This window comes from Pelodiscus sinensis, chromosome 1 (genome assembly GCF_049634645.1).
Source record: "Pelodiscus sinensis isolate JC-2024 chromosome 1, ASM4963464v1, whole genome shotgun sequence".
NCBI classification, from domain to species: Eukaryota; Metazoa; Chordata; order Testudines; family Trionychidae; genus Pelodiscus; species Pelodiscus sinensis.
In genome coordinates, this window is record NC_134711.1 from 13,243,566 (window position 1) to 13,257,107 (window position 13,542).

The 13,542-nt window shown below is 48.1% G+C and overlaps 1 protein-coding gene across 2 annotated transcripts in view; it reads left to right on the forward strand.

Moving 5' to 3' along the window:
- Window positions 1-13,542, forward strand: part of CAMK1D (calcium/calmodulin dependent protein kinase ID) — a 408,029-nt gene that overhangs the window by 123,883 nt on the left and 270,604 nt on the right. The gene's annotated exons all lie outside the window — the stretch shown is intronic.

Here is a 13,542-nt window from a genome sequence, read left to right on the forward strand (position 1 = left end):
GGCTGATAAATTTGGATAACAAAGATTAAATAACTTTCCTGTATTACACTGAAATGATTACACAGTAATTTTCAGTTACTGTATCTGAGGCTTTAACTCACCCCCGCCCCCAGTGAATTTACTTACGAACACCTGCTAATGTCCTTGTAAAATCATTGCTCCTCTCAAGTTTTTGCCAACAAAGTGGAAAGATGTATTTTTTCATAAAGGCTTCGATGTCAGCTCAGGCAATACATATTTGCACTGTTTAAGTTATGCAAATGAATTCACTGACAAATGCAGGAACTAAGAAAATAAGTTAGCTTAACCATAGAATGCAGTGACTTAAGAAAAAGTTGCTATTTGATATGCTGAAATACTGCCTTTTATTTGTGTGCAATTTAGCAAAATAGGAAACGGTATTAATTTTAATTAAGGCTCATAAAACTTTAAAATGTGGTCTTTCTCTAGGAAGTGACTCTAAAAATGGCATCATTGTACTCCCCTGATCCATTTGCTGTGTATATTCACAGGCTGATCTGCTTTCTGTAATGAAGTTAAATTTTGTGACTCTTGCTCCTGAATACCTTGTGGATCTAAGGCAGCCATGGGAGAGTGAACTGAATTCTTTTCTGGCTTGTGCATCATCAGTTGAATTGTTAATGAAGTTCCATTGTCCTCAAATAATAAACCTCAGTGACTCTTGCATGACCCCACTAAAAGCTCCTTGTGCTGGGCTGGAACTTAGAGGATACTATATATTTTTTTTAACTCATGAAATGAGCAAATTTGATATGGAGCCATCGAGACAAGATCAGTGTAGAAAGATACCATTTTCGCAGTCACCTTTCAGAGCCAGCACCACATTTCAATACATATAATGATATGTATTTGGGGGTCAGTAAGTCAGTAACACAGGAGGGAGATACTTGGAAACAACATTGCTGGAAAAGATGTGTGGTAACAGTGAACAGCCAGCTGGACATGTGCTTGTAATGCCAGTTTGTCAATGAGAAAGGATGGCCTACGTGGTTAGGAAGCTAAGTTGAGAGATCGGAGTTCAAGACACTGTGCTATTACACAGTCTTATTTAAAGGTCCCTTAGCCTCTTAGTGCTTCGTTCCCAATCTCTCAAATGGGTTTTAGATCATTTCCCAAACTCACAGGCTACGTCTAGACTGGCATGATTTTCCGCAAATGCTTTTAACGGAAAAGTTTTCCATTAAAAGCATTTGTGGAAAAGAGCGTCTAGATTGGCACAGACGCTTTTCTGCAAAAGCACTTGTTGCAGAAAAGCGTCCGTGCCAATCTAGACATGCTTTTCCGCAAAAAAGCCCCGATCGCCATTTTCGCGATTGGGGCTTTTTTGCGGAAAACAAATCTGAGCTGTCTACTTTGGCCCTTTTGCACAAAACTTTTGCGCAAAAGGGACTTTTGCCCGAACGGGAACAGCATAGTATTTCCGCAAGAAGCACTGATTTCTTACATGAGATCGTCAGTGCTCTTGCGGAAATTCAAGCGGCCAGTGTAGACAGCTGGCTAGCTTTTCCGCAAAAGCAAGTGCTTTTGCGGAAAAACTTGCCAGTCTAGACACAGCCACAAGGTATTGTGAGAAAAATACATTGAAAACTGTGAGATACTCAGCTGCTATCGTAATAGGGGCAGGGTAAGTACTCTAGGTAGATAGAACAACCCTCAACCACAAAACAAAAAGCCCTTAGGGTATGTCTACACTAGAAAGTTAGTTCGAACTAACGGACGTTAGTTCGAACTAACTTTCCTATGCGCTACACTAGCGCTCCGCTAGTTCGAATTTGAATCGAACTAGCGGAGCGCTTAGTTCGAACTAGGTAAACCTCATTTTACGAGGACTAACGCCTAGTTCGAACTAGCTAGTTCGAACTAAGGGCTGTGTAGCCCTTTAGTTCGAACTAGTGGGAGGCTAGCCCTCCCCAGGTTTCCCTGGTGGCCACTCTGGCCAACACCAGGGAAACTCTATGCCCCCCTCCCGGCCCCGGACCCCTTAAAGGGGCACGGGCTGGCTACGGTGCCCGTGCCAGGTGCAAGCCTGCCAGCACCCAGCTAGCAGACCCTGCACCTGGCACGGCACAGAGCCACCCACCCGATGCCCCCCAGCCCACCCCCTCTTGCCGGGACCAGGCTGGCGGCTCCCGGGAGCTTCCCCTGGACCGCAAGAGGCGGGCACCTTCCTGGGCTAGTGCGGACATCGTGGACCTCGTCCACGATCTCCGCACTAGGCACAGGAAAGTGGCCGTCTAGGGCAGGAGAGCTGCCAGCCTGGCCACCCAGGACCAGGTGTGCATGAAAATCAAGGGGGTCCACTGAGACCCCCGACACTGAGCCCTGAGCTTACAATGGCCGTCCTGGGTCAGACCAAAGGTCCATCTAGCCCAGTAGCCTGTCTGCCCACAGCGGCCAACCCTAGGGACCCTGGAGGGGATGGACCGAAGACAATGACCAAGCCATTTGTCTCGTGCCATCCCTCTCCAGCCTTCCACAAACTTTGGGCAGGGACACCACTCCTACCCTCTGGCTAATAGGACTCCATGGACCCAACGTCCATGACTTGATCTCACTTCCCTTTAAACTCTGTTCTAGTTCTAGCCTTCACAGCCTCCTGCAGCAAGGAGTTCCACAGGTTAACTATTTGCTTTGTCAAGAACAACTTTCTCTTACTAGTTTCAAGCCTGCTACCCATTCCTTTCCTTTGGTGTCCTCTAGTCCTTCTTTATGGGAACTCATGAAGAACTTTTCTGAATGCACCCTCTCCACCCAACCCCTGCTTTTACAGACCTCTATCCTGTCCCCCCTCCGTCTCCTCTTTTCTAAGCTGAACAGTCCCAGTCTCTGTAGCCTCTCTTCATCTGGGACCTGTTCCCAACCCCTGATCATGTTAGTTGCCCTCCCCTCTCCCAGCCTTTCTCTTCCCCTCTCCCACCTCCTTTTCCCAGTCTCCCCCAGTTTTTTTCAATAAAGACAGAGTCAATGTTGGAAGAAACGTTATCTTTATTTTGTACATCAAGAAGAAGGGGGGCTAGGGAAGGGCAAGTGGAAGGAGGTGAGGGAGGAATGGGGTACGAGCCCCCGATGGGGAGGACTGGGCTGGCTCTGCGGGCTTCTGGGGGTGGAAGCTCTCCTGCAGCCCCCCAATTACTCCCTCTCCCCAGATGGCAGCCTGCGGCAAGTGCAGCCGGGCTGATGGCCGAGTGGTGTGATGTGCCCAGTGTGGGCACTCAGGGCACTCCAAGCCAGAACTTCTTTGCAAGCGGGGCACCCCTTAGAACTGTGTGTCCGGGGTGGGGGTCGGGACCCTTTAAGCGCAGCCCTCGGCTAGCCTGAGACAGTATCTCCATGCTCTAAGTCCTCCTTTTATGCCCTGCCGGCACTGCTTCCGGCCATCCTTAAGCCCTGTTCAGAGTCCACTCAATGTGGACTTACTAGTTCGAACTAGCAAAACGCTAGTTCGAACTAGTTTTTAGTTCTAGATGCGTTAGTTCGAACTAGCTTAGTTCGAATTAACTAATTCGAACTAAGTTAGTTCGAACTAACTTTGTAGTGTAGACGTACCCTCAGTGACTTTGGGCTGCATTCACAGAGCTGTCTTGTGTCAGACCTAAGAGGTGATACTTCCTTCCGTGTAGAGCATTAGTGAGGCTGGCATATAGAATTTTGCTGTCCTTTCTGGAAATGAAATCTCCCCTGGCCTTCTTGACTTAGGGCCAAATCCTTTCAGCTATAATTCTGTTGAAGTCAATGGTGATATTTGCCAGCAGATAAGTTGGCTCAGGCTGTACAAAGTAGATGAAAACTCTGCCTTTCAGATTGGATAGTCAGGACGGGCAGGAATGGTGTCCCTAGCCTCTGTTTGCCAGAAGCTGGGAATGGTTGAGAGATCACTAGGCTACGTCTACATTGCAGGGCTATTTTAGGATGCCAGACATATCCTGAAATAGCTATTCTTGGTCTTTGAGTGCACCTGTTATTTTGAAATACAACAGGCTCACTATTCCAGTGTCCCTATAAACCTCATTCCACGAGGAGTAAGAGATGTTTTGGAAGAGTGATTTATTTCAAAATAAGTGCTATGTAGATAGTGCCATATTTTGAAATAAGCTATTTTGAAATTGACTCGAAATAAGCTATGCAATTTGTGTAGCTCAAATTGCATAGTTTATTTCGAACTATAGGTGCAGCGTAGACGCACCCTCTATGAATGTCTTTTATGTTTATTCCCTGTGGGGTAACTGGCATGGACCACTGTCGGAAAACAGGATACTGGGCTAGATGGACCATTGTTCTGTTCCAGTATGGCCGTTCTTATGTGGGTTGTATTCTATACCTATTTTACACTCACCTTCCATCCTGCATTAAAATTGAAGATGTGACTCATCTGTTTGTGTTTTAGCTTTCTCCCCTCTACCCCATGGAAAGTTTTAACAAAAATGCAAAGGTACTCATGAAGGTTTTTAGTGGAAAACATTAACTTTGTTAAAGGAAAAATGAACAAAAAAGACTCTCAGAAGACAAACACTGACAAGTCTTTGGTGGAAAAACTAATTTATTTAGTTACTAAGGGGCTGTGCCCCCTGCTCGCTACGCTCGCCAAACCCCTCCTGTTTCCCCAGAGCACTGTGCATGGGAAGGCCACACAGCCTGCCTTCCAGAGCAATGGGGAGTGGAAAGGGGGAGGCCGTGGGCCTCTTGCCCTCCCAAGCACTGGGGAGGTGAGAAGGGGAAGGACGCATGCTTCCTGCCCCCCAACACCAAGGTGGGGGGAGGCTGTGTTGCTCCTTTCCTGTCCCCCTAGAGCACAGGGGAAACTGGAGAGGCCACGCAGCTCCAGCTCACCTTCCAGAGCACTGCAGGGGGTGGGGGAGAAGGGGAAACCGTTCGGTTCTAGCCCACCCACCAGGGAGGAGGGAGGCCACATGGCTCCCACTGCCACTTCCCAAGCACCAGGGAAACTGGGGAGGCCACGTGGTTCCTGCCCCCCTCAAGTACCGGGGAGAAAGGAGCTAGTGAGGCTCCTCCCCTCCCCCGAGCATCAGGTTAGGGGGATGCAGAAAGCTGTGTGGCTCCTGACCCGCCCCCTGGAGCACTGGGGAGGCCATATCGTTCCTGCCCCTCCCTCGCTTCTGGAACACCAGGGAGACCAGACAGGCCTCCTGGCTGCTGCCCCACCCCTCGGGGAAGGGTGGCAGCAGGCAGAGTGATGTGTTGATGCCACTTTGTTGTTCTACAGGAAAAGGTTTTTCATATAGAGAGATTTGGTCAAAACCTGCTAAAAATTGGAAATAATATTTGTTGGCTAAAAAATTCTGAGGAAAGCAGACAGTTTCCACATTTTTTTCCCTTTTGTTAAAAACCCAGTTGTGTGACAAGAAAAAAAGTTGTGATGGAAAATTTTTGCCCAGCCCTACTAGAAGTACTTACAGAAGGCTGACAACAGGACAAGGAATGAAGAGAGAACAACAAAGGAGAAAGAAAGAAGGGATAAGGGGAAAAATGAAGGACAAGACAAGTGGTAGGAGAATGCAGACGGGAAATGAGCTGGAGGAAGAAAGAATGGGTCTGGGGAAAGGAAGCAAGGCAATGGGTGAGTAAAAGAGAGAGGAAAAGAGTGGTGAAGAATTTAAAACTAGCATTTGATTGGGAAAAAGAAGCCAACAAGTGAAGACAAAAATACTAGTAGAGGAGAGAAATAAGCAGGGGGGGAAAAGGAAGATTCCTTCTGATTGAGTAGAGCATAGCTCTTGGAAACATAGACTGTCTTCTTATAAAGTCTTCACTTGATGGAGAATCACATCTGCCCCTACATTTACTGATTCATGGCAGAAGCAAATAATTTAACCCTGTAGCATGCAAAACTGCCAAACATTTTTCTGAGATATTTAATATTCACATTTCCACTGCTTTGGATGACTTTCATGGTCCTCATGTTAGCTTTTCCTTTAAATTCAAGATAGGGGCAACTTTCATACCCAGACTATGTGGAATTTTGCATTTCAGTTGTTGAATCTGTCCTACATGGTAGTGGCTCCTTTTCACTTGTGAGTGAAAGCATTTTGCTGTAGAAGGGGCTGATTTTTGTGCAAAAGGTATATGTGAAGAGGCGAAATGTGAATTTCTAAAAGGAATGAACCCAATTTTTCCAGTTTATAGCAAAATGTGAATACCTCTTGCCCAGCTTACTGTGTCTTTTGTTGTAACTATTACACACCTCTAACTGAGCTAAGTTAGGAAATCTGTCTGTCTGGCTGTCCTAGCTATCATACATTTAAAGACAAAGCTTATTTGAACATTTATAACCCTTCCTTTTGATCACTGAGAGGACACTGCTACACTTTGGTACATTTTAAAATGTCCCCAGGGAGTTCCATGTGCTCTGAGGTTGAAACTCATTACTCTCCCAAAGCAGGCCAAAACACTGCCAAAGCCTTTTCAGTCAGAGTACTCAAGAATTTCAAAGAAGGGTAGGGATGGAGCATTCCTCTCTTTACTTGCCTCATTGCCATGCAGCCTGTCAGTGTGTCCATTCCATCCTATGGCCTGGAAAGCTAGCCAAAGCTCATCCATATCACTGCTTCAGGTGTGTGTTCTCAGCAGCTGGCTCAGCAGAGGGTTGAACTCATTGGTTCTTTCCATTGCTTGCTTCCAGTGGCCCATTCCATGACATAATGTTCAGTTACCATTTGTAGTGCACTGGGGGTGCAAAATCCCCCTTGTCCTTACCACTGTCCTCATACCGAATTATTGCTATGCTTAAATAGGACTGCTGGGGTAATTTTAATCCTGGGGAGTTATGTCATTTTCTTTTTATTCATGTTTATTAAAATTATAGGTAGCTCTAAAGAAACATGAATATTACCAACTTCAGGTTTCCAAGGCTATATCCTGCCCTTCTTCATCTAACTCATCAGTGTCCAAGATCTACACCAGATTGTTTTTAACTGTGTCACTGATGAGAAGCACAATGACAGCAGAGTCTGCCATTGTGTGTGCAATGTGTACTAAACAGCATGAGATGAAAATGAGTTCTTAGAAATTTTATTTTTAAAAATAGGTTGGATGTGTGGCAGCAATCTCCTAGGAAACTCATATTTGTATTATGAGAATATAATGTACGGTAATTATATATCAGATAGAATAGACTAGAAGTGGCTGTCAGATTGTTTCTGTTAACGTATTCTAACAGGGAAGGTCACAAGTCTGTAATAGTTAGTTATGGTTGGCTTTCTTGAAAGCATTGCCATACTGAGATTATTCCTCTTACGTCATTGTTCTCAGAAAAGCAAGTACAGTAATGGGGATAGAGAATGGCGCACAGACCTCTAATTTGGCAGGCCCGGGCAGATGTGACTGAGAACCATTACTACTGGTGACTTCTGGCTGAAACGTGTAAGTAGGGCATATGTAACCCCCTGATGAGTGTGTGATAGAGATCCTGTTGGTGCCTCCAGGAAAGACAACTGAGTGGGACCTCCAAGGATGGTCTAGGCACTGGTGGCAAATGCAGAGTTTACCTACTGCCTTCCTCTAAGGTCATGGAGGCAGTTAAGATCCTTCCTCCTTTCAGATAAAGGCACTGCAAGTATGGTTGCCAGATGGTTTAAGAAAAAAATATTGAACTTCCCTCCTCTCCCTGCCCCCCCCCCCCCCCCAAAAAAAAAACCCACTGGGAAAAAATTCTGTGAAGGAAAAAAAACGGAGGGAAGGGGAGACTTAAGTTAAGCAGAAAAAAAGGGCGCTACACCTTTAAATGGCCCCGTGCTCCTCACTCCCCCGCCCCCGCCAGACACAGCAGGGGTTTCCGTCGGAGGGAAACAGGAAATACCGGACATTTCACATTTCTGGTATTTTCTGGGTTTTTTTATCGGATGGGGGACCCGCATAACGGATAGTCCGGGCAAAAACTGGACACTTAGCAACCCTAATTGCAAGCAGCATTGTCACCACATCATGCCACGATTCTCTGGTGAGTTCAGATGTCACAATGATTGGGCTATCATGTGAGCTGGCTTCCTGTAGTTTGCTGCCTTTTGCCTTTGAGTTTAGCTGAGCACATGCCCCTTCATGCCCTAACAGTGCACACCACAGTTGCCTACTAATTTCAAACTCAAGAGGCAGCGTTGGGCAGTCCAGGGTACGTCCTGGCCTACCCAGCCACCACCTCTGCCTTCTGGCCTCACATTTCAGCATTGGTGGGGTCACACAAAGTTCAGTGTGGGGATCTAAATTGTCTTGGGCCATGGGTTTCCAGCTACCAGGACTCCGAATCGCAGAATAGTACAATCGGTGCTGAATGTGCCATGGCTTGAATGGAATTTAGGGTGTCTTTCAGTTCTTGAGGGTTTTGAGGAAATTTCTCTGTAGGCCACTGTTGTTTCTATGCAGATGGAATATATAGGCCCAAAGAGCAAAGGTATTAACATGACACAGTCACTGTCCAACATTAAACTGTATTAAACTATGTTTGGGGTTTGGTACACAGACCTCAATCTGTTTTGTACCATAGCAAACACATCATTAACATTTATGTAAGACATTTATTAAAGACACAGAAAAGAAGGTGAGGAAATTTTGAATACATTTCAAAGTTTTAAAAAAGTCATCCACTTTAACATCATTCCTTGTTCCCTTAGGGTATGTCTACACTAGCTTGTTAGTTTGCGCTAGGTAGGCAAATGAGGGCAACCGGAGTTGCAAATGAAGCCCAGGATTTAAATATCCCGGGCTTCATTTGCATGTTCCCAGGCGCTACCATTTTTAAATCCCCCTTAGTCCGAACTCCATGCCCGCGGCTACACGTGGCACAGGGTAGGTAGTTCGAATTAGAGATCCTAGTTCCACAAGGAGTAACAGTAGTTCAAATTAGGATCTCTAATTCGAACTACCTACTCCGTGCCGCATGTAGCCGTGGGCACAGAGTTCGGACTAAGGGGGATTTAAAAATGGCGGCGCCCGGGAACATGCAAATGAAGCCCGGGATATTTAAATCCCGGGCTTCATTTGCAACTCCGGTTGCCCTCATTTGCCTACCTAGCTCGAACTAATGAGCTAGTGTAGACATATCCTTACTCCTTAAGTATACCTTGTTTGACAGTCTTAGGGCATGTCTACACTTCAGAAAGTGAATAAGGAAAAGTTATTTACTTGTTTCCATAACATAAAAACTAGGGGTCACCAAACGAAATGAATAGGTAGCAGGTTTAAAGTAAAAGGAAGTTTTTCTTCATGCAGTGCACAGTCAACCTGTGGAACTCCTTGCCAGAAGATATTGTGAAGACCAGGACTTTAAAAGGATTCAAAACAGATCTAGATAAATTCATGGAGATTAGCTCAACCTTCTGCAGTGTAGATACTGTGGCAGCTTGGTTCAAGGTAAGCTGATTGCTCGTGTCTATTCCATGTAGGTGTGCATGCGCTGTGTGCACGTGTCATTGGAAATTTTTCCCTTAGCAGTACCCATTGGGCCAGCAGAGGAGCCCCCTGGAGTGGCACCGTTATATTGGCTAATATATATCCCTGCTGGCCCACCACTCTCTCCATTCCTTCTTATCGCTTGTGATCATTGTTGGAACATGCTCAGCTCTTGCTTTGCAAGTGCCTCTTAGCAGTTCTCACCTACTTGGTTTTTGTAGATTAGTTAGTGTTCCTGTTAATTGTTTCACTATCTTCTGTAAATTAGTTTTTAGTATAAGTAGACCTTATTGAACTCACCTGGTCCACAGTCCTGAGAAGGGAGCATGACTCACGGTGGCACTATGCCAGTGCTACGGCACTGAGCACCTCGGCACCGACCCTGAATGGGTACCACAGTCCACCCTGGTGCTGGTAACCTTGATACTGGCACCGCCTTTGTTGGTGACTCCGGCACTACCTTTGGTATTGGTTCAAGGTCCGACACAACCTTTGGTACCGGTTCAAGCTCTGGCACCAACACTGATGACAGCACCAATCTCCGCTATGGCACTGGCGCCGACTCAGACCTGGCATGCGGCACTGCCTCTATCATTGGGCCAGTCGGCAAGTCTTGCTATGCTACCTCCTTCCCCTCAGCACTGCAGGAAGCCTGAGTCCATGACAGGTTGCCAAGTGCCACTCCGAATACTCCACTGGCTTGGGGCTCAGTCTGTCTTCTCATCGTGTGCTTCCAGCACTGGAGCCCCTCCGTGCAGCCTCAGCAGTAGTCCTGGCTGCCCTAGCCTGTCCAGTTGGCACAGCAGTCCTGGTCACTGCAGTAGCAGGCTTCTGTTCAGTGGCCCTTTTGCACTTCCTGGACCTACCTTCAGTCACACGGTGCGGGGCCTTCTAGGACAGTCCTTGTCCCATGCTAGGCCTCACCCACTGCTTCAGAAGTCAATACTCCACCCACGACCCAGACTTTGGTGGTGGTGTCCTCAGCGGCCTGCCAGGCTTGTGACCTGGAAGATGTAGGTCTAAAGGGATCCTCATCCTGATCCCTGGACGAGGCCCTGGGAAGGGGCCTTCCCGTTGATACCTACCATGGACTTGAGCGTGCATCAGGACGCCTTTGCCAGCTGGCTCAGAGCCTGGAGGTGCAGCCAGGGAGACTGTCAGAGGACTCTGACCTTACAGTTGATATCCTGCAATCCAACACCTACCAGTGTGACCTTGCCTCTTAATAAAATTGTGGTTAAGATTACAAAGACCCTCTGGCAGACCCTGGCCTCCATTCCACCAACTGATAAGGCAGAGAGGTGCTACTTTGTGCTGCAGGAGGGGAAGGAACATCTGTTCTCCCATCCACCCCCCTGGATCCCTGGTTATCCAGGTGGTGAATCAGCGTGAGGCAGGGGCAGCCAGGCCCAACTCTCAAAAACAGGGATGCCAAAAAGATGGACCTTCTGGGTAGAAGGCCTACACTTTGGGAGGGCTGCAGCTCTGCATAGTGAACCAGCAGGCTCTGCTTAGCTGCTATTTCTGTAACTCCTGGGGAGTGATAGATAAATCCACGAAGCTTCTCCCTTAGGACTCCTGGTCTGAATTTAAAAGTATCTACAAGGAGGGCAGGGTGGTCCCCCGTGAGGCCTTGTAAGTGGCCCTGGATGCAGCTGACACATCTGCCTGTGCTATGGCCTCAAATACCAGTGAGGTAGACAGCTTCTCATGGAAGTTAGCCAATGGGAGGTGACAAACGAAAGGATGTGTGCAAAGTCTCAGCCTCTCACAAAGGGAGCTGTACTTTGCCATAGCTTGTGGCTGCAGGGATCTGAGGTGCCATGGGAGTTTCAGACTACCATATAAGACTTGGCCTTTGAAGGACTGAGGCTGTTCTCAGAGCAGAATGATAGTCTGTGTGGACTGAAAGACACGTAGGCCACATTCACACTCCCAGCCCCCAGAGGTGATCCCTCTCTGGTAGGAATGCCCCTTGGCCTTTTCAGCCAGGTGCCTTCCTGGACTTCTCTTGGAGAAGGGGACAGAATGGCAGGAACAATAGATGCCATTCCTGCCCCTAGGAGTGGCCTGAGGCCGGCTGTGGCAGCTGGCGCCCCAGGTGGAAGGCGTGATCGGCGCCCCCACCTGTACGGCCGTTAATGGCCGTGACATCATCATTGGGCGCCCGGGCCAGCAGCGCCCTAGGCAACCGCCTAGTCTGCCAAGGCTTATGGGCTGTTCCTGCCTGCCCCTCATCTGACCAAGGGTCAGGTCTGGCCAACAAAACGCAGGGCCCTCATCAAGGGTTTTTAGGGTACGTCCGAGGACAGTTTACCAGTTACGCTTCTACCCTTCCTGGACTGCTTATTCCCTTTCCACCATGCTTGGATTTCCACCACCTCAGACCGGTGGGTCCTCGAGATGGTAGGGAGGGACTACGCTATCCTGTTCCTCTGGTCTCCTTACTCAGGTGGGGGTCTGGTGGATTCAAGCCGCTGAACAGGAATAGCCAAGGGGGGAGACTGCCATCCAAGGGTACGTCTAAACTACATGCCTCCGTCGACGGAGGCATGTAGATTAGCCAGATCGGCAGAGGGAAATGAAGCCGCGATTAAAATAATTGCGGCTTCATTTAAATTTAAATGGCTGCCCCGCTCTGCCGATCAGCTGTTTGTCGGCAGATCGGGGCAGTCTGGACGCGACGCGCCGACAAAGAAGCCTTTCTTGATCGGCACAGGTAAACCTGGTTTCACGAGGCATACCTGTGCCGATCAAGAAAGGCTTCTTTGTCGGCGCGTCGCGTCCAGACTGCCCCGATCTGCCGACAAATAGCTGATCGGCAGAGCGGGGCAGCCATTTAAATTTAAATGAAGCCGCGATTATTTTAATCGCGGCTTCATTTCCCTCTGCTGATCTGGCTAATCTACATGCCTCCGTCGATGGAGGCATGTAGTCTAGACACACCCCAAGAGTGAGATGGCAGGAGGAACGCAGGCCCATCCACTCCACTGCGTCTCAGCCCAGGGCCCTAGTAGCAGCAGAGCAATTGGATGCTGGATCAGCAGGGATCCGTACCGCAACACACTGATCTTCTGCCAGACAGGGGGTCAGCTATCCCTGGGCTGTTTCCATTTCCCCCCTTGGGTTGTACCTGGCTCCAGAGCAGGTCATCTGGGCACCATGGTTCGGAATCCTCTGGCCAGGTAAACAGACCTCCAGGCAGTCCTCCAGTAATGGGCCCAGCCAGTCCTTGGCTTCCCAAGGGTCCAGCTCCTCATTTGGGAGTGCAGGGGAGGCTTCTGACTTCCTTGGCTGCTGGGTCCTGACTGGGCACTCTGGTTGGCCTTTTATATCCCTGGCCCCGCCTCCTGGCTTCCTGTCAGGTGGGTTGCTAGGGCCAGGTGCTGCCCACCAAGGCTCAGGGAGGGGCTCCACCCCTTCGGGGTTCAGTGGGCAGCGACTCTACCCCACTACACCGATATAACAGCGCCACTCCAGGAGGGCTTCTCTGCTGGCCCAACGTGTACTGCTAAGGGAAAAGCTACCAACAACGCAAGCACGCAGCACGCGCACACCTACATGGAATGGACATGAGCAACACATCTCGAAGAACAAATGATAAGTAACTGTTTTATCCAGCTACGCATTTTGTGTAGCTGGATGGTGTACCTCAAGCCGAGCTGGCTGGTCTAGTTTAGACCAGGCCTTGGTGTTTTGTTATTACTGTCCAGTTTGGGGAAAAGAGAAAAAAGGGAAAAAGTTAGTTCCAGCCCATTTCAACTATTGTCGCTGTTCTTTTTAGAAGATAAAACAAGATTTGCACAAAGGGAAAAAAAGAGTAGAGAGAAAAGACACTCGGGTGTTTACTTTCACTTGCAAACTCACTGCTGGAAAAACTCAAACACAGTGCATGGTCTTGTCAGTCACTCCAAGACCTGGCCAACTTGCACCAGTGTTGGACTGTTTAGGGTCTTGCTTTTTGGTTGTCTTTCTGGTTGCAGGCTTATAGTGGTGCTAGAAAGTATTCAGTCTTGTCCCTGACTAAGCTAGATACTTATCATACCAAAGGAAGAAAGGAGAAAGAGAAGAAATAAAGTATTGAAGGAAAAGGATCCATTGGGCAATAGCGTGCTGACAAAG